The following is a 22,381-nucleotide window of genomic DNA, read 5'->3' on the forward strand; positions in this document are numbered from 1 at the left end:
GTAGGTTTATACTATCTTTTGGACAAGAAGAAATACAGATTGAGTGATAATACAAACAGATTCATTATCTGATACATGATTGCCAAATGCTGCTTTTAAGGGATATATATTTTTAATCCAGAAGGAAGTATCTAGTGACTTGATCCAGGGATTTATGTAAATCCTATTCTCGTAACCCTACTTTACTTGGATTAAGACACAAAGCAACCTTCGAAGAATGTCAGTTCTATGGGAGAAAGAACTTGTCAGCTCGTCCCCTACTCCATCCCTGGCTCCTAGAACAGGACCTGACCCCATGGAAGTTCATTAAATACTTGTTGAATGAATTAAAAATGTGTAAATAATATGACGTTGGGAGAATTAATAAATACTCTGAATCGCTTAGTCAGAAACCAAAAGGTCTTCACAGAACAGAATAATGGGCCAAATGAAACCTAAGTCATTTCCCAGGGTAGGGAGAGGCTGGCCTTTAGAGTCAGGTGGACTCGGCTTTCCATCTCAGTTCAGCCACTTGTCAAAGAGAGAAACAAACAAATAAACACAAGCTCTTCCACATACATCCAAAATTGATCAAGTACTTAGTGAGAGAAGATATAGGTTTTTTAGCGTGAGGAGTAGGGGGTGGGGAGGGGGCATATAACTAGAGAAGTTCCTACTACAAAAATATAGTTCAGAATAATCCAACATGAATTCCTATCTGGTCACATCTGAGAGCAAAAGGAGGCACTGTTAATTATGCTAGGACAACAGGTACAAACTGGGGTTGCCCTCGGCAAAATGGGGCACATGACCACACTATTTATAGGACACACCTAAAGCTCCAGACATTGGAGTGAAGGAAAAGTTAAATAGATCAACAATTTGCTGTTCACCAGTTTAAAAATGTATTAGCTCACTGAGTGCTTACCATATGTCTGGCACTGTCCTAAATCCTTCACATGTATTAACTCATTTAATACAAAAATATTCTGGAGTATTATTATCCTACATACAGATGAAAAACTGAGGCACAGAAAATTTAAATAACTTGCCCAAGGTTACTATTCAGCTTACCCTAAGGCTTAACACTAATTGAACAGATAGACTCCAAAACTAGTGGCCCCTGAGTCCATGCATTTAACCACTACAACATACAGTCTCAGGCTGCACTCAAATGTATTAAAGGGCATTCTGCTAACCAGGAAAAGAATAGTCCTGCTTGTCTTTGTTGCAGTCAGAGCACAGCTAGAAACACGATTTTGATTCAAGGTCCATATTGTTTATACCAACAAGGTACACTAGGGTGAATTAAGGAAGGCATGGAGATGTGAGACCAAAATACACATGAATGAGGAAAAGGAGCAAAAGGAACTATTTAGCTAGAGAAGAAAAGACTTGGGGGTGGTAGGCATGAGAACAGCTTAACTACATGGATGGACATGGGGAAGAAAAGTCAGACTATATAGTAGCTTTCAAACTTTCTTTAATCACTGAGATTCAGCTCACATATGTAGTTAATTATATGATTCAATAATTATGCAGTCAAGACAAAGATTCCATGAAAACCTTACTACATAAGATACTCTCTGATATTTTCTAGTCTATTCTACTTCCATTCTACTCTATTTCTTCTTCTTCATCTTCTCCTTCTTCTTCTTCCTCTCTTCCTCCTCTTCCCCTTCTTCCTCTTCCTTTTCTTCTTCTTCTTCATCCCCATCTTCCTCTTCCCCTTCTTTCTCTTCTACTTATTCCTCTTCCTCATCTTCCTCTTCCACTTATTCCTCCTCTCCTTCTTCCTCCTCCCTTTCTTTCTCCTCTCCTCCTTGTCATCATCTTCTTCTTCTTCTTTTCTTTTAATGCGGGTTATATCCAACTAAAGTTATTTCACAACCCTGGATTTTGGCCTAAAACTTGGAAATTATTGCTTTATATACTTCCAAAGAGAGAAACTAAAAAGAGGTGGATATATATTATAGAAAAGTACATTTTAAGTCAATAGAACAATAACTAAGTAACTGTCAGGGCTGTTCAAAGTTGCAATGGGCTATGTCAGGGCAAAGGAATTTCCCTCTCACTGTTGGTAATGTAGGTATCCCATTATAGGCTGTGTACAGAATAGAAAGGATTCAAGTATTAGTTAAATGGCTAAAATAGAAGAACATTAGATTTTCTTTCCAAACCCAAGATCTCATTATTCTAAATCACATTTTTGTAATAAAAATAATACTTTCCCTTCAACAATGTCCATTTTCCAAAATATTCAGGTATGTTCCAAGCTACCAAGCCATAAGTAAAGAAGGAAGATTAGAAGGAAGAAAAGGAAAGAAAGAGGTTAGAAGGAGAGGAAAGAAGGAATGAAAGGAGGAATGAGAGAAAAAAAAGAGAACAAAGAGAAAAGGGAGAAATAAATCCATATAGAATTTGTTTCCTACATAAACTGAAGAATTTTGCCTTCAAAATCTTTCCCAGTTCCAACAAAAATGTAAATTGGGTTCATCAAGAGTGCAAGATTCCTGAGTACCCTCCATGAGAAAAAGAAATAAAAAAGGCATCTGAAAATCACTCTATGCTCTATAATTAGCTCTGATGGTTTTCTTTTAGATCATTCTGGATGATCAGATCAGAACAGAAGACCTGAGACTGGCTCAGGACTTGATGTGTAAAATAGTTTTCAAAAGGGTTTGGTCAATCCTTTTTGACAAGTATACACATTGCAACAATCTTCAAAGGCAACTTCTGGAAGAGCCTCCTGACTCCTTTTGAAGATACTGCCAAGAAAGCAAGACAGAAAGATTGAAAAAAAAACTAAATAAGGACAAAATAATTGAAAGAAGGACACCAACATGAACCCCAATTGACATAACTAATAAGGATTAGTTATCAGACTACTGACCAACCATTCAACTCATAATTTCTGTGGGCTCATTATGAGCACACAGTGCTATACTGCCACCAGATACCTTGTTTAACCTTCAAAGCCATTGTCCATAATCAAATGTTAAAACCACTGGTGCAGAGCTAGGGTTCCTCTCTGAGTTAGACTGTCTTAGTGGCGATCTTGGCAGGGCTCCCTAAAAAATATAAGAAAGTCCAAACTGGGGTAAATGATCCATCCAATGCTGCCAAGAGTTCTCTGGATGCTTATTGCCACACTCAATTTCCTTACAAGGTCTCAGAGTTAAAGAGTACATGGACTAGAACAGCCACAATCTAACCACAGCTGGTTGTGTTTGGTATACAAGGAGATGGCTACTCATGAATTAAACAAATAAAATTAAATCAAAGGGTATCCTCAACCATAACCTCCTCCTTCTGACAAAATGAGTGATTCAGTGTTTATCTTCAATTAATACTATAGGTATATATATTATCAACATGTAATATAAAGTCTTTGGAATTTATATACTTAATAAATTAAGTGTTTTAAAAATGAAGTGGAAAGTTAGAAACTTTTTGTTAAGACCATCTGGACATCTTAGAAATCTGAATCCTGAGTTGGACCCATTCCCACATTGCTATAAACTATGCTACAAACTCTCAAATCTAAAGAGTCCTTTGTAGAAAGATAAGTCCAGGAAATAAACTGAAACCAGACTTAAGATTGGCCAGTCAGTAAAGACAGAGACTTGGAAACAGAAGAAAAAGAATAGAGGTTGACATAATTCAGGTGGGTTGGAATTCAAAGCATTCTGGGACCTTGGCAACACAGAACAGCTCGAGCAAGATGAAGACAAAACCAGGCCAGGCACAGTCTAGGGAAATACATACAAGCTCCGAGATCTGTCTGCCAGGTGGACACCCAATGTGCCTTGTCCAAAGACAGCAAATTCACACTTGATTCAGGCAGACTTTGTGAATAGGAGGATGAATTTAAGAAGCAAGGCCATGAAGGTATAGACCCCTAGTCACAGGAAAACTTCTTTTTCTAGCAATACTGTGATCTAAGTGCACAGAAAAATCTAGATTTCTTGGAAAACATAACAAAGGACCTAAATGCATGGTTAAGTCACAAAGAAGTAAGGCAAATTGTAGAACCAAGCAATGGAAGAACATAAACACAGATATGTTACACTGACTGTCCAGAGACTATTTGTTGATACTGGTAAGCAAAAAGTTTGAGTTTTTATAGCCATATAGAAAGAGATAATAAAGCCTTGGGTTTGCTTAAAGGGAAAAAGTAGAACTGAGACTCTCTCTGTAGTCCTCAAAGTGCTACTCTCTCAATAAAAATAGATGATAAGGAACCTGTCTATCTTAGCATAGACTCTTGTGGGGTGGATGGGGGGGAGCATCCTCAAACACAAAGGTTCAAATTTATACTGTCTAACTGAGGAGGAAGAAATATTTAGAGCACTACCCTGATACCGAAGCCAGACAACGACACTATGAGAAAAGAAAATTATAAGCCAATATCCCTGATGAACATAGGTGTGAATATCCATAATAAAATATTAGCAAACTGGCATGTTAAAAGGGTCATACCCCATGATCAACTGGGATTTATCCCTGGAATGCTAGGATAGTTCAACAAACATAGGTCAATGTCATATACCACATTAACAGAATGATGAATAAAAATTACATGATCATTTCAATAGATGCAGAAAGGTATTTGACAAAATTCAATGTCCTTTCATGATAAGGCCTCAACAAATAAGATATAGAAGGAATACACCTCAACAAAATAAAGGCCACATATGACCAATCCACAGCTAATACCATACTCAGTGGTGAAATTAAAAGCCTTTTCTCTAAGATTCGAAACAAGAATAAGACTCCCCATTCTCACTACTTCTATTCAACATAGTACTGCAAATCCTAATCACAGCAATTAGGCAAGAAAAAGAAATAAATGGCATCTGGATTGGAAATGAAGAAGTAAAATTATCTCTGTTTGAAGACGATATAGTGTTCTATGTAGAAACCCTAAAAACTCCACACAAAAATACCTGTTAGAACTAATAAATGAATTCAGTAAAGTGGTAGAATACAAAATCAACATACAAGTCATTTGCATTTCTATGCACTAACAACAATCTATCTGAATAAAATTAAGAAAGCAACCCCATTTATAATAGCATCAAAACCAATAAAATACTTAGGAATAATTTAACCAAAAAGGTGCAAGACCTGTATACTGTAAACTATAAGACATTGATTAAAGAAATTGAAAAAAAAACCACAAATAAATAGAAAGATATTCCATGTTCTTGTACTGGAAAAATTAATATTGTTAAAACATCCATACTACCCAAAGTGGTCTACAAATTCAATGCAATCCCTATCTAAATTCCAATGGCATTTTTTAAGAAATAGAAAAATATCCTAAAATTTATATGACCACAAAGACCCAGAATAGCCAAAGCAATTCTGTGAAAGAAGAATGAAAGCTGGAGGCATCACACTTCTTGATTTCAATTTATATTACAAAGCTACAGTAATCAAAAGAGTATGGTATTGGCACATAGACTAATAGAACAGAATAAAAACATAGAAATAAACCTATGCATATACAGTCAACTGATTTTTGATAAGGGCACCAAAATACACATTGGGAAAGGGCAGTCTCTTAATGCTGTTGGTAAACCTAGACAGCCACATGAAACCAGACCTGTATCTTATTCTACTCATAAAAGTTAACTTGAAATGTATCAAAGACTTAAATGTAAATCCAAAACAATAAAATTCCTAAAAGAAAACATAGGGAAAAAACTCCTTGACATTGGTCTTAGTAATGAGTTTTTGGATAAGACACAAAAAACACGGGCATCAAAAACTAAAATAAACAAGTGGGATTACATTAAATTAACAAGCTTCTGCACAGTAAAAGCCAACAATCAATAAGTTAAAAAAGTAACCCACAGAATGAAAGAAATTATTCACAAACTATACACCTGATGAGGAGTTAATATCCAAAATATATAAAGAACTCAGAACTCAATAGCATAAAATCATATATTAAAAACAGACAAAAGATCTGAACTGACATTTTCCCAAAGACAAACAAATGGCTAATAAGTACATGAAAAGGTGTTCAACAACACTAATCATCAGGGAAATGCAAATCAAAACCACAATAAGATATGACCTCACACCTGTTAAGATGGCTATTATCAAAAAGACAAAAGTCAACAAATGTTGATAACAATCTGGAGAAAAGAGAATCCTTATGCACTGTTGATAGAAATGCAAGTTGGTGCAGCCATTATGGAAAACAGTATAGCAGTTCCTCATGAAATTAAAAATAGAACTACCACATGATCCAGCAATCCCACTCCTGGATATATATCCACAAAACCTGAAATCAGTATCTTGAACAGATATCTGCACCCCCATGTTCACTGCAGCATTATTTTTAATAGCCAAGATATAGAAACAATTTAATGTCCATCAATAGATGGATAAAGAAAAACATGGGGTAAATATTCTGTGCAATATTATTCAGCCATTAAAAAAAGGAAACCTTGCCATTTGCAACAATATGGATGGTCCTTGAGGCTATTAAGCTAAGTGAAATAACCCAGACAAAGACCAACACTGTATGATATTACATATATGTGGAATCTTAAAGAAAAAAAGAGGAAGAAAAAGGAAAGAAAGCAAAACCTGATTTCATAGAAACAGGATAAAATGGAGGTTACCAAGGTTTGAGGGGAGGGATAAATGGAAAGGATGTAGATCAAAGGGCACAAACTTTCAGTTATAAGTTGAATAAATTCTGAGGATCTAACGTACAGCATGGTGACTATAGTTAAGAATATGGTATTGTATACTTACATTCTTGAAAGTTGCTGACATTAGTCCTTAAGCATTCTCACCACATAAATAACCAACAAACAAAAACCCCAGAGTTAACTATGTGAGGTGATGACTGTGTTAATTAACTTGATCTTGGTAATCCCTCCATAATGCATATGTACATAAAATCATCACATTTTACACTTTAAGTATATACAATTATATTTATCCATAAAGTTGGGGAGAAACCCAAAAACAAATAAACAAAAATAATCAAATTGGCTTTGTTGATACTCCATATTTAAAATGGTTTTCTAGGGGCACCTGGGTGGTTCAGTCTGTTAAGCGTCCGGCTTCGGCTCAGGTCATGATCTCATGGTTCATGGGTTCAAGCCCTGAATCGGGCTCTGTGCTGACAGCTCAGAGCCTGGAGTGTGCTCCCGATTCTATGTCTCCCTCTCTCTCTGCCCCTTCCCGCTCATGCTCTGTCTCTCTCTGTCTCAAAATTAAATAAAATATTAAAAAAAATTTTTTAAATAAATAAATAAATAAATAAATAAAATGGTTTTCTACACTTAAAAAAAAACTGTATACTACCTATATAGTTCAGGAACCCAGAGATGAGAAATTGATAGTAAAGTGATTCAGGGCTGGAAATACACTTGTAGTGCCTATAAAAATTAACGGCAAATTCTTCTAGAGCAGTGGTTCTCAACCATGACTGTGCAGTTTTTTGTTTGTTTGCTTGTTTGTTTGTTTTTTATGACAGTGGAGCTTTAAAAACGCTAATGTGTAAGTCTCATATGCACAGGATCTGAGTTAACTGGTCTGGAGTTCAAGCTGCCATCCTAATTTTTAAAGGTTCACTAGGTGACTCTAACATGCAGCAAAGATTAAGAACTACTGTTGTGGAGCTTATCTTCATTGCAGACCACACAGGATCCCCACCAAGCATGATTTAAAAAACAAAATTTTACAACACCCACAGGAACAATTCACCATGAGTGAGAGTAGGCAGAAAAAAACAAAAAGCAGAGTTAAATTCCCAAGAACATTAAAAAATAGAATTCTTACAAGCTATATAATAAGAATATTTACAATAATTAAAGATTAAAAAGATCAAAAATATAAAAATGGAGAAAATGCAGGCATAAAATAAAGCTTCTAGAAATTATATACATATATAATATACATATATATTCAGCAACTTTTTTTTTAATCCAAGTTAGTTAACATGTAGTGTAATAATGAATTCAGAATAGAATTTAGTGATTCATTACTTAAATATATAACACCCAGTGCTCATCCCAATAAGTGCCCTCCTTAATGTCCATTGCCCATTTAGCCCATCCCCCCATCCAACACCCCACCAGAAACCCTGTTTGTTCTCTATTTTTAAATTTATTTAACTTTTTAAAAATCTTTCATTTATTTATTTTGAGAGAGAGAGAGCAAATAAACAGGGGAGGAGCAAAGAGAGAGGAAGAGAGAAAATCCCAAGCAGGCTCCACACTGCCAGTGCTGAACCTGGTACAGGGCCCAAACTCACGAACTATAAGATCATGACGTGAGCCAAAACCAAGAGTCAGATGCTTAACTGACTGAGCCACCCAGGCACCCCTGTTCTCTGTATCTAAGAGTCTCTTATGATTTATCTCCCTCCCTGTTTTTACCTTATTTTTGCTTCCCTTTCCCTATATTCATCTGTTTTGTTTCTTAAGTTCCACATATGAGTGAAATCGTATCAGATTTGTCTCTCTGACATTTCATTTAGCATAATACACTTTAGTTCCATCCACATTGTTGTAAATGGCAAGATTTCATTCTTTTTGACTGCTGATTAATATTCCATTGTATAGATATACCACATCTTTATCCACTCATCAATCAATGGACATTTGGACTCTTTCCATACTTTGGCTATTGTTGATAGCGCTGCTATAAACATTGGGGTGCATGTGCCCCTTTGAATCAGCATTTTTGTATCTTTTGGATAAATACCTAGTAGTACAATTGCTGTGTCATAGGGTAGCTCTATTATTTTCTTTTTAGGAACCTCCATACTGTTTTCCAGAGTGACTGCACCAGTTTGCATTCTCACCAACAGTGCAAAAGGATTCCTCTTTTTCCACATCCTTGCCAACATCTGTTGTTGCCTGAGTTGTTAATTTAAGACATTCTATATTCAGTGACTTAAAAAAACCATAAGTGGATTAAATTTAGGTGGATTTTGTATATATACATATATATGTGTGTATATATATGTATATATATACTTTTTTATGTTTATTTATTTATTTTGAGAGAGAGAGAGAGAGAGAGGAAGGGAGAGAATAACTGGGGGAGGGGCAGAAAGAGAGGGAGACAGAGGATCTCAGCAGAGAGCCTGATGCAGGACTCAAACTCATGAACCATGAGATCATGACCTGAGCCAAAGTCAAATTCTTAAGCAATTAAACTACCCAGGCACCCCAAATTTAAGTGGATTAAACAGAAAATTAACAGATGTGTAGAGAAAAGCAGAGAACTTGATGACTGATTTGGAGAAAATACACAGAATGCAGTACTGACAGATGAATAATAGGAATTACAGCAGAAAATTAAGAGTTCTATAAGAAGGTTCAATATATAACTAATCAATGTTCCAAAAAAAGAGAAAAAAGAAAATGGAGGACACAAATATTTCAAGAGATAATGGCTAAGTGTTTTCCAGAATTCATGAAAAATAAGAATCACCAAATTTGGATTTCAAGCAGGAGGAAAAAAAACTAAATCCACACCTAACCACATGTTAAAACTATAAAACAGGAAAGGCAAGGAATTGTCTTAAAAGTCACCAGAGAAAAGGTAGTATCTACAAAGAAACAATTAGACTGACAACAGACTTCTTAACAGCAAGCACTTGGAGGATTTTCAGAACTCACCATATGCTCTACCTATTGTGTCTATGGCCATACTATTTTCTCTTGGCTTCCACACACTCTAGTCTGAGCTCAGCTCAGCACTAATGGCAACTTCATTTGGAAGAAACTGGCACAAAAAGAGCTGAAAGCACTGAGAAGCTATATATCAAGTTTCTTGATAAGCATGGTGCCCTTGAAGATTTATTGCAGGTTAGTTATGCAAATGAGAAACAGAAGTACTACAGAATCCCAACCACTGTTTACCCCCTTCCTGTCAAACGACAGACTAAAAAGAAACTAGTCTTTCTAAATTGATGTCAAATGCTTCCTTTCACTGACAATAGCAAGTGTTGACAAAGATGTAGAGTAACTGGAATGCTCTTATGTTGCTACTGGGAATATAAAACAACAAACTACTTTGGAAAATAGTTTGGCAGTTCTTAGAAAGTTGAGATGCATTTACCTCTCAATTCTACTGTTAGTATTTGTCTAAGAGGAATAGAAACATATGTCCACACAAAGACTTGGACATGAATGTTTGGAGCACCTTTTTTCATAAATGCCCAAAACTAGAAACAATACAAATGTCCATCGACCGATGAATCAATTATAGCATATCTATACAATGAAATATCACTCAATATTAAAAAGTAACAAGCTACTGATATACACAGTCATGTGGGTGAATCTCAAAAACATGCCGAGCAACAAGTGAAAGACGCTAAAATTCATACTTTATGATTTCATGTAGGTGAAACTTGGAAAAAAAATATATCTAATCTATAGTAACAGCAAAAAGATAATACTTCCCTAGAGCCATAAAGAAGGGTGATTGACAGGGAAGGAAGGGACCCAGGGAAAATTGGAGATTGGGGGGCACCTAGGTGGCTCAGTCCATTAAACGTCCAACTTCGGCTCACGTCATGATTTCATGGTTTGTGGGTTCGAGACCCGCATCGGGCTCTGTGCTGACAGCTCAGAGCCTGGAGCCTGCTTCAGATTTTGTGTCTCCCTCTCTCTCTGCCCCTCTCCCACTCATGCTCTGGTTCTATTTCAATAATAAACATTTTTAAAATTAAAAAAAAAAAAAGAAAATTGGGGATTGATGGAAATGTTTTATATTTTTATTGTAATGGTGGTAACATGAATATATACATATGTCAAAACTCATAGAACTGCACACTTAGAATGGGTGTAAATTATGCCTCAATAAAGTTGGTTTAAAAAAATGTTCTCCCTTCCTGACAGAAGCATTTTTCAGCTGTGTTTGTCATCTCATTATGACACACTTTTACTATGTTTGCTTCTCTTTCTTGACTTTATCATTGTCCCACTTTTGAAATTTGATTTTCCCATTTATCTTAAGACTAGATCATAAATGTGACTTTTTTTTTTTTTGCTCAAAAAGTAGGATATGATGGAGGGATTATGGTATTAAAAAGGAGTTTTAGAGTGCTCTGGGTCCAACTCCCATCTCTACCAATAACTAGCTATGTCATCTTGAGCATTAAACACTTTGAACCTGTTTCCTTACATCTAAAATGGAAATTGTAGCAATATGCACCTCTTAGGGATGTAAAGCATGTAAAATTTTTGGCACAAAGTAGGCTTTCAGTAAGTGTTGATCTCTGTTCAAAAAGTGATACTTTCATTTACATTCCTTATCATTTATTTTTTAAATGTCTATTTATTTATTTTCAGAGAGAGAGAGAGAATCCCAAGCAGCCTCGATTCTCTCAGCCCGGAGCCCAATGTAGGGCTCCATCTCGTGAACCATGAGACCATAACCTGAGCCCAAATCAAGAGCCAGATGCTTAATCAACTGAGCCAATCAGTTGCCCCTTAAATTCTTTATCATTTATATTATAAGATAACCAGAGGAAGTAACTTAAATACAACTCAGTGAACTCAGTTAAGTAAAATCACTACCTAACAGTGACAAGTGAAATAGAAGAAGTATATGAAAACAATGTCATTCAAAGCTGAGTCTGTGAACCTATGCGCATCTATAAATTGTTCACCAGGGTGAATGACATAAGTACAGAAATTAAGAGTAAATATTTAGAAACTGTTATAGATGACCCTGGGTGATTTATATCAGAAAAGTGATTTAGAGTTTAAGTCTTGCATTGGAGAAAGTTCTAGAATAATTGCTCAGTTTAAGGAATATGAGCCAGGATGCAAAGCAACACACTATTTCCTTCATCGAGAAAATCTTACTATGAAAAAAAATCACCTGAAATAATGTGTTTTTACACAGTAAAAACTGTGAATTACATCAAGGCTAATGTATTACATTTGAAACTATTCTGGTTATGTGATAATATGAATGCTGATCATGAACAACTGCTTTCCATGCTAGGGACAACGGTTATCTATATAGAATGTATATTCTATATAGAATGTATTCTGTATAGAATGTTTGAACTATTGAATAAACTCTCAGAAGTTACTGTGGCTAAGAAACTAGTTTGGGCCCAACTTTTTAAAGATAAAGTATATTAGACAGTTGGTTGCCTATTTGTCTGAAATCATATGTTAACAATCTGAATATTTTCAAACAAGGAAGAAAATCAGCGTTTTTCAATAACAGATGACTGAAAGTCAACATAAATATTACAAATGTGGAGCAGCAGAATTTCCAGAGATTGTTATATCATATCTCATAATTTTCACAACTATCATCAGTGCACACATAATAATTCTGAAGGAGTATCTATGCATAGGAAACTCACGGAATCATGAACTAGTCCTTTCATTGAAAGGTAACAAATTTAATATAACTTTATAGGACAAATTGCTGGAACTGGCTACGAATGAATTTTGAAAATACACCATCACTTGCTTGATTTTTTTAAACTGCTAAAAATGAATACCTTGAGCTTGTGAAATTGCTTTAAAATCTCTTCCTCTACTCCCACCAGCATACCTCTTGAAACTGGTGGTCCCTATTACAATGCTATCAAAACAAACACAGAATCAGTTTGGATATATTTTATATCCTGCAAATAGTGTTGTCATCGACTGGACCTGGATTACATGATGTAACAAGCAAGAAGCAAGTTGGTTGGTCACAACAAAAATTTTACAAGTTGATCTATATGATGCTCATAAAATGTGTATATAAAGGACATTAAAAATATAGAGATTCTATCCCTCAAAAACTTTTTGTTTAATATAACTGTAGAGTATAATAATAGCAACAGGGATCCTCTATACTAGTCACCTGTACACACACTTTCAAGAAACAACATGTATACTTTTGGTACTTTTATTCTTTTTTCCTATATTTGTTCTGTTTGTATTTACATAAAGATAGACATATGGACAAATGGGACAAAATAGAGAGCCCAGAAATAAACCCATACCCATACAGTCAAATGATCTTTGATAAGGGTGACCAGACTACACAATGGCAAAAGGAGGGTCTCTTCAACAAAAGGTGTTAGGAAAACTGGATATCCATATGCAAAAGAATGAAACTGGACCCTTCTCCTACACCAGGGACACATACACACAACCCAAAATGTATTAAAGATTTAAACGTAAGATCTGAAACCATAAAACTCCTAGAAGAAAATATACAGGAAAAGCTTCAGAACATTGGTCTTAGCAATGATTTCTCGGATGTGACATCAAAAGCACAAGCAACACAAGCAAAACTGGACAAGCATTCCCGTTCAACTTAATGAAATGTGATTTAACACTTTTAGATCTTTTGTTCTATTTATATTTTTAATGACTTATTTTCAAAATGAGCTTATGAGTTCTACATCTTTTTTGTTCATTTTTCTGTCAAATCACTTTCACTGAATTTTACAAAATGATTAGTGTTCTGATGGTGTATAAACTTACATTGGGCCTTCCCCCACAGATAGTCTGAAAGCTTTTCTAGAGCATCTGTGTAGATTCTGGGAGTAAAGATGTGCCTTTACCTGCACTTTTCCTCAACTTAAGTTGTACGGGTTACCTTTGATCCTAAACATTTAGGACATCTAAACATATCCTAGGTTGATGTTTATCTAGGATAATGGGGGAAACCAACATGGAGGAATTCTGCAAGCATGTGGTTTTAGCAAACTAATGGTTGTCCAAGAGAAAGTTTCCCACTGTTAAGACTGTGCTGCCACCATGTGGCCTTTCCACTTCTGATCCCAAGCTAAGACATTCATCCTTTGCTTTTTTGCCTTTTCCTCTCAACTGTGACACTTGTCTTATCCCATTTTTCCTACCTAATTTCTTAGTGGGTTGCATCAAATCTACTGAATTATCTGTTCCTCTTTTATTTCATGCTTGCTTTTTTCCTTCAGTTTAGAGAGTCTCTTACTGCTACATGAATGTGGGCATTATTATTCAGTGTCCACCAAACTGCTATGAAAGCAGTGAATTATATGATTAATTGGGTACAGTATACTCAAATAAAAGTAAGAAAAAATGGCAATAAAACAAATATTAAAATCAGGTTTCAGACAGTAACTAGCAACCTACAGGCCATCTTAGTTAGATGTATCCCAACGTGGGATGCCAGAACATAAATAAGAAACAATTTTTGGAACGTTAAACTGAGTAAAGATCTTCTTAACAATATATGCCAGTGGAAGAGAGTTTTACCTTTGTAAAACTTTTTCATCATAATGCCATATTACTTTGATATGGATAACATACATCATAAGTCATCTGAATGAAGATGAAAAGTGGCAAGGTAACAAAGGAAGACAGAAGAAAGGAGTCTATTTAGGGGAATAGACATTTCTTCAGAGTTTTTCCTTTCTTGTGCAGGTCAACCTAGCCATAAGAATTGTGAGAAAAAATCCCATGTTCAAGGTCCTTCATTTCCTTATGGTTAGATTCAGTTACAAAATCATTCTGTGCAATCTAAATGGAGCTGTGCAAAGTTGATCTTCCTCTGGAATTTTCCTATGCCCAACAGATGTAATAAAAATGGTGGCTCATACTGAAGAATAAAACCAGACCTTTATATGACACCATATACAAAAATCAACACAAAATGCATTAAAGACAAACATAAAAGCTGAAACTATATAAAACTACTGAAAAAAACATAGGAGAAAGGTTTTTGACATTGGCCTTGGTGATAAATTATTGAATATGACACCAAAAGTGAAAGCACTGAAAGCAAAAATAGACAAGTAGGACACCTTGATGCTTAAAAGCTTCTGCATGGCTAAAGAAACTGAATCAACAAAATGAAAAGGAAACCTACAGAGTGGCAGAAAACATTTGCAAACAACATAAGGGGCTAATAGCCAAAATATATAAGGAAAGTATATGATAGCAAAAAGAAACCAAATAATCTGATTTTAAAAAGGCCAAAGGACCTGAACAGACATTTTTCAAAAGAAGACATACAAATGGCCAACTGGTATATGAAAAGGTGCTCAAACATCACTAATCATTAAGGAAATGTAAATCCAAACCACAATGAAATATCACCTCACACCTGTTCAGATGGCTATTATCAAAAAGACAAAAGATAACAAGTGTTGGTGATGAAAAGCGAACCCTTCGGTACTGCTGGTGGGAATGTAAATTGGTAGAGCCATTATGGAAAACAATATGGCAGTTCTTCAAGAAATTAAAAATAAACTACCACTTCTGGCAATCCCACTTCTGGGTATTTATCCAAAAGAACTGGAGTCAGTATCTCAATGAAATATCTGCATTCCCATATTCATTGCAGTATTATTCACAACAGTCAAAATATGGAAACAACCTAAATGTCCACAGATGAATGACTAAAGAGAATGTGGTATATACATACAATGAAATATTCAGCCTTAAAAAAAAATTCTGGCATTTGCCACAACGTGGATGAACCCTACGGACTTTATGTTTCATGAAATAAGCCAGAAACAGAAAGACACACACTACATATATAATGTCATTTATATGTAGAATCTAAAATGCACTCATAGGGGCGCCTGGGTAGCTCTGTTGGTTAAGCATCCAACGTTAGCTCAGGTCATGATCTCACGGATTGTGAATTTGAGCCCCACATCAGGCTCTGTGCTGACAGCTCAGAGACTAGAGCCTGCTTTGGATTCTGTGTTTCCCTCTCTCTCTGTCCCTCCCGCCCCCAGCAAATGAATGAACAGTAAAAAAATTTTTTAATAAAAACTTTTTAAAATACACTCATAGAAGCATAAAGTGTTGATTGCCAGGAGCTGGGGGAAAGGGGAAATGGAGTAATGTTGGTCAAAGAGTACAAAGTTTCAGTTATACAAGATGACTAAGTTCTAGAAATCTAATGTATAGCATGGGTGACTACAGTTAATAATACCATATTGCATACTTGAATTTTGCTGAGGGTAGCTCTTAAATGTTCTCACATAGCACTGCCCACCAAAAGATAACTATATGAAGTAATAGATATTCGATCATTTCACAGTGTATAAATATATCTAAAGATCAAGTTGTACACCCCAAATATACACAATTTTTACTTGTCAATTATACCTCAATAGAGCTGTTTTTAAAAATGGTGGCTATGTGGGATTGCCCATCCCTAAAATTACCTAAAATGAATTGGTAAATATACTAGTGGATAGAGGCTCATTTTTAAGATAATATTTTTAAGTGGGATGTCATTTATTAATGTTAAACAAAAGATGAAATTTTGGTTTTATATTTACAAGTTCACTGAGTTAGGAGGTACTATGAAAATGGAGGCAGGAGGTGAGAATGACAACAGCATGATCAGCCGCCAATGATGGGGAAGGGATGGGATACAGTCGTGAGCATGCACCCAAAAAAAAGCATGGAAGAAAATGTAACTGACAAACAACGAGCTGACGAGTTAGTGAATACACCTGAGACCATTAAAAAGCAGAGATCAACACAAAATATCTAAACTAAAAAGAGACCCCGAGAGGAGAAAAAACAGTTGCTGTTGTGGAGACTGGGAGTTTGACGGAGGAACCAGTTAAGAGTCGTAACACTGCTGCAGGAAGCCTTCTAGGTGCTCCATTATCCTTGACATGCTAGTATATCTCAAATAGGATATATCTGAGAACTTTTTGGTGAGAGCTAATGGAAACACACAACAGTGATCACCACTGGCTCCTTCAAGTGGCCTAAGAGGAAAGAGGGAATAATTGAGAGTGACCACAGATAATGAATCATGTCCTAGGAAATGGTGTGGAGTTGAAAGGAGACAAGGGAACCAAGCAGCAAAGGCTGGGTGGCTCTTCCGTTAACTACGGGGAAAGGGCCGCAACTGATCTGGAGGCAAAGTTTGCCTTACGCTGGAGGGAACCACATCCATACCAATAGGAAAGGTCTCCCAGAGAACTTGTAAGAGGAGACAGACTAGCACATAATAAGCCAGGTTTGGACAAACTGAAGAGCTCTCCCTTCAGGGACTGTGGACCTAATAGTAAAAAGCGCCTCCCTTTGAAGACTCAGAGTCTCTGCTCCCTTCCATAGGTGCCTCCCTCTCCCAAAAGGGCACCGCTCCTAAGAAAAGGCCCTCGTGCCTCCACGGGCAACAGAACCAACAAATCGTATCCACACACGAGGCCTGGCATTTATTCTGAATCAGGACAAAGACATTGAAGAGCATGACTTTAGAGCTTGATTCTTACAGCCAGAGGGAGGGGAAAAAAAAAAAAAAAAAAAAAAAAAAACCAAGACGTTCACTTAAATAGTCAGATAGTATGCTTTATATCCAGACTGGAATATGCATTCATGTATATTTTCATCTTCGGAACAGGTGGTTTGAAATGCAAATAAAGTAATAAGTGTCAGAGCCGTATCCTAGCAGTAGCTGCTTTGCAAACGTTACCATGGCACCAATTCAACAGTGTTCTTAGAGGCAGCCACACCTCAGCAAGGTCTTTCTAACTTGGGACAGCAAAGTCCAAAGGAACTGCTAGACACAAACTGCGAAAGAGTCCTGAACCAATACAGGAAGGGAAGATTTACAGCACAATTGCCCTCTGGGGCCACCTGAAACAGGGCATGGTACTTAGAAGAGAAAAAGAAAGGAAATGGACCATCTTCTAGAACACCTGGAATGTGATCCAAGCCTGGAGACAAAATGATGGTAATTATAACTGCTAACATTTGTTTTTAGCTGCTAACAGATTGTGCACAGATTGGGAAGGGCAAACTCCATTCTCCAATTACTCCAGTGCAAACTGTGCTTTACCAGTACTCACTAAACCCTAGCTGGGTGAAAAGAGAGCAGATTGTCCTCATGTATGTCTCAGTTATGTTAAATTAAGGAAGGCTGTCGTCCCAGGGCTGCGATCCAGGGGCCACTCACAACCAGAAGCAAGGAGCTGGGTCCTGCAGATCTCTGCTGCTTGTTGCCCTGAGATCTCCTCCTACAGAGGGGAGCATGCCTTTCCCAAGCACAGCCAATGCAGGGCAGGGAGGGGGGCAGAAATGGACCAGCTAGTAGGAACACAGGATGCTGGAGAGACAAGTCTTAGCCAACCTGGCCTGTAAGCCAACTAAGATTCATAAGGTAGACCCTGGGCTGAACAGGGCAGGCCCCTGCCTTGGTAGAGAGAGAATGAAAGGGCAGATACCAAAGGGGAATACAAGATAGTCTGCGATCAGTGGGAAACTGATGATAAACACCACAAAGTCTCTAAGAGTTCAAAGGGGGCAGGCATTCTTTCCTGCTTCCCCTTCAGATGAAGGTGATCAAAGAAGTCTCAGAAAGACCCTCTGGTGCTCACTTTGGCAGCACATATACTAAAACTGGAATGACACAGAGGAGATTAGCATGGCCCCTGCACAAGGATGACACGCAAATTCATTAAACATTTCATTTAAAAAAAAAAAAAAAGACCTTCTGTAAGAAATGAAGACTTCGCCAATAGAGAACCACAGTTGGTCAACACTGAAAAGCCATTTAGCAAGAATGAAACTCCAGAGGTCCCAGCCTTACATATCAAGGCCACTAGTCCTCAAGATCTCCTTAAAGACAGTAAGGATGCACCATTCCTGGCTAAAGTGGGAGAGGGAGTGAAAAGAAAGGGGTGCTTAGAACAGCAATCAGGACTTTCCATACTGCGTTTATTTTGAAAGACACAAAAGACTTCTGCTTCCTCATAAGGGTAATTCTGGGACCATTACATATAGTTAACTCTAGCCCTCCCACCCACCCCCAAAACACAAAGGCAGAAAAGGGACTCTTGATATTTCTTCCATAACATTTTACCCAAATCATGGGTGACTTGAAATTGTCATTTAGTAGTGTGTGGACATCAGGTGTGCCACCAAACAGCAGACCACATCCAGGGCACTGTATTCAGGAGCAAGTGAGACTTTGGGCTTGGTTTCAGCAAGGTTTAATATTCAGAGAGACCTAGTCTGATGAACAAGGCTGAAAGGGAAGGAAACCCAGGGAGAAAACAATGCTCAGGATCAAGAGGAGGTAATGGCAGGCTCCAGGTCACGGATTCTTTGCCTAGGACTAAGCAGGAAGAATGCAGAGCCCTGAGGAAAAGTTATACAAGGTCTAGGGAACCTCAGGGCAGGGATTCAGTTGCTTCTGGAAAATGTAGCACTGAGGAGGAAACTGAGGCAAATACCTACTCTTATGGATTAAATTGACATGATAAGAGATTAGGAGAAACCTGGAATTTCGTGGTATCCAGAATTACTGCCGACACAAGCCATTAGGATAGTGGTGACATAGGTAAAGTAACACTCCATCTACAGCAAGCCTGGGCCCCTAAAATATTTTCCTCTCGGGTCAGAATTAGCAAAGGAGTTCTGCAGGCTTCAGCTGCACCAGAAGAACAGGGACAAAGGTGACAAGGGTTGAGAAAAAAAGAAGTTGGTCAAAGTGCTTCCATATGAAAGCTTGTAAAAAGTACTTCTGAAATGACAAATTACATTTCGGAAAATGATAAATACATTTTATTTGTTTTGTAATGGCCAGTTTATCTCTTTAAAATTTTCTACTTGTCCATTTTGCTGCCTGGACAGAGAGTTAAAGGTAAAAGATATATACTCTAGAAAAATATATAGGGATTTAAATCCTCTTTGATAGGAAAGTCTTTTCTAAATACAATAGTAAAATAAAAATCTTAAGGGTAAAGACTAGATCATATAAAAATGTAAAATTTGATATAATTTAAAATGCCATCAGCATAATTAAATGACTCTATAAACGAGATGAAATACTTGCAAAAATTAAAACAACTAATATTCTTAATACATAAAGAGTTCTTGGAGCGCCTGAGTGGCTCAGTCAGTCAAGTGTCTGACTTTGGCCCAGGTCATGATCTCACAGTTTGTGAATTTGAGCCCCGTGTCAGGTGTCAGGTTCTGTGCTGACAGCTCAGAGCCTGGAGCCTGCTTTGGATACTCTGTCTCCTTCTCTCTCTGTCCCTCCCCCACTCATGCTGTCTCTCTCTCTCCCTCCCTCCCATAAATAAATAAGTAAACTTTAAAAAAAGTTCTTACAAATCAATCAGGAACATCTCAGAAAAGGGGGATTAGGAATCAAATGTATTTCACAGGCGAATAAATACTACAGAAATACTGAAAATATTCAGCCTCACCAGGAATTGAAAAGGTACAAATTATAACCACAAAGGGATACTGATGCTCACTTCTCAAATCAGTAAAGGAAATGTTAAATGATAAACATCACTGAGAGAATGATATAAAATTGGAACACCTTCCCAAGAATCAATGACAAAGCTTGAGCCTATACAACTTTTAGTAATCTACATTAGAGAAAGGAAAAATACAATTTACAGAAATGTTCATCAAAGTGTTATTTATAATAATAAAAGAGGCAAACCCCCGAATATTTTATTACATATTAGTTGTGTAATAAAATACTAATTAGCCATGTATATTGTTTTTTGAAGAATTTTTAATAACATGGGGAAATGCTAATGACATAAGTGAAAAAGCAAAGTATAAAACATGTTTTATTTATGTCGTGCATAATGAACACATGTAGCAAAAGACTGGAGGCAGGAGACATGTTAACAGTTTCAGAAATGTAAACTGAGACACATTGGCATGAGTTTTTATTTTTCCCTTCAAGTATCAGTATTTTAAAAAATATTCTACAAGTAATATGTAATATTTTATAACAAAAGTGTTTTTTAATGTTCTTAAAACTAGGGGTACCTGGATGGCTCAGTTGGTTAAGCATCTGACTTCAGCTCAGGTCATGATCTCACGGTTCTTGAGTTTGAGCCCCATGTCGAGCTCTGTGCTGACAGCTCAGAGCCTGGAGCCTGCTTCAGATTCTGTGTCTCTCTCTCTGCCCCTCCCTCTCTTGCACTCTGTCTCTTTCTCTCAAAAATAAACAAATATTAAAAAAAAAATTTTAATGTTCTTAAAGCTATATTATAATGCCCTCGGTTGCTCTTTGGGAATAATGATAACAGAAATTTTTGCTTAAAGGAAAAACAAAACAAAACTTAAAAGATCTCAAGTTTTGTGGTTTAACATCTCAGAAACTATTTATTTGAAATATCCTAAAGGACCATATGTGCTTTCCAGAATGGTAAATTTTCCAAAATGTTCCAACAAGACCCACCCACTGGAAATACAACTCTCAAACGGCAATAAGTGTCCACAACCCAAAGAATAATCAAGTGGCATTCCTACAAGAAATCTCTACCCTTAAGCAAAAGAGACCCCAAGATCCCATTCCCAAAAGGATAATTACCTCCAATTTACTGCCAATGATCTGAAGCAATAGCTGAATTTAAATGCAGGCACACTCAAAACCCATGCAGATAATTAGATAATGTCATTCAGAAAAGACAAAGGAAGAACATTATGAACAAATTGCAAAACCCATGCTTGTTTCTTTAGGCTTTCATTAATTAGAGCCATCTAGATAATCCTGGGATTTGTACTATCACTACTGGGAGCTCATATTTACTGAGTCCTTCATATGTGCCAGGCACATAATAAAGCATTTTATATTGACCACATCATTCAGTCCTTGAGAAAATCTTAGGAGGTAGATACTATTCTTATCCTCATTCTACAGACAAAAAAGCTATGGGGGCGCCTGGGTGACTCAGTCGGTTAAGCCTCCAACTTCGGCTCAGGTCAGATCTCATGTTTGTGGGTTCGAGCCCCGCGTCAGGCTCTGTGCTGACAGCTAGCTCAGAGCCTGGAGCCTGCTTCCAGTTCTGTGTCTCCCTCTCTCTCTGCTCCTCCCCCTCTCATGCTCTGTCTCTCTCTGTATCAAAAATAAATAAAACATTAAAAAAAATAGCTGTGACTCCCAGACTTCAAACAACTTGCAGAAAGTCACTAAGCTGGTAAGTGACAGAGCCCAGATTTGAAACAAGGCAGTCGTTTCCAGAACTTGCACTGTTAACCTATTGCCTCAGATCTATGAAACAGATAAAGGTGTAATAATGCCTTTCTTTTTTGTCTCCTCCCCACTCCTTAAGAGTCTCAATGAAGAGAGATGATGAATCCTGAGGTTTCTAATCTATGGATATGTATCAGTACGTTCTAGAATCAAAGATGCTGTTGTAATGCCCAAGATTTTAATATCACCCCAAAACCAGAAACCGCCAGGGAGACCGAGGCACGCATGTAAAAGCAAAGGGCAGGTTTATTACGGCTTAGGCTCACCGGGCCTAAGTTCGGTCTCACAGCCTTCACCAATGCAGTGGATCCGTGCTGAGAGCCCCGAGCAAGGGCTGAGTAGGGTTTTTCTGGGGTTTGGGAAGGGGGAGTTACAAGAAATTGTGACATAGGTACAGTGACCCAATCATAATGGTACAACAGCA

General features: G+C 37.0%; 1 protein-coding gene and 1 non-coding gene across 5 annotated transcripts in view; one reads left to right on the forward strand and one right to left on the reverse strand.

Annotated features, from left to right (window-relative positions):
• The window catches only part of RGL1 (ral guanine nucleotide dissociation stimulator like 1), a 241,101-nt gene that overhangs the window by 206,184 nt on the left and 12,536 nt on the right, over window positions 1-22,381 (reverse strand). The window lies entirely within an intron of this gene.
• On the forward strand, window positions 18,321-18,427 carry LOC115288761. The gene has a single exon (XR_003907165.1). It is a non-coding gene; the product is annotated as a U6 spliceosomal RNA (small nuclear RNA).

The sequence above is a fragment of the Suricata suricatta genome, chromosome 3, assembly GCF_006229205.1.
Source record: "Suricata suricatta isolate VVHF042 chromosome 3, meerkat_22Aug2017_6uvM2_HiC, whole genome shotgun sequence".
NCBI lineage: Eukaryota > Metazoa > Chordata > Mammalia > Carnivora > Herpestidae > Suricata > Suricata suricatta.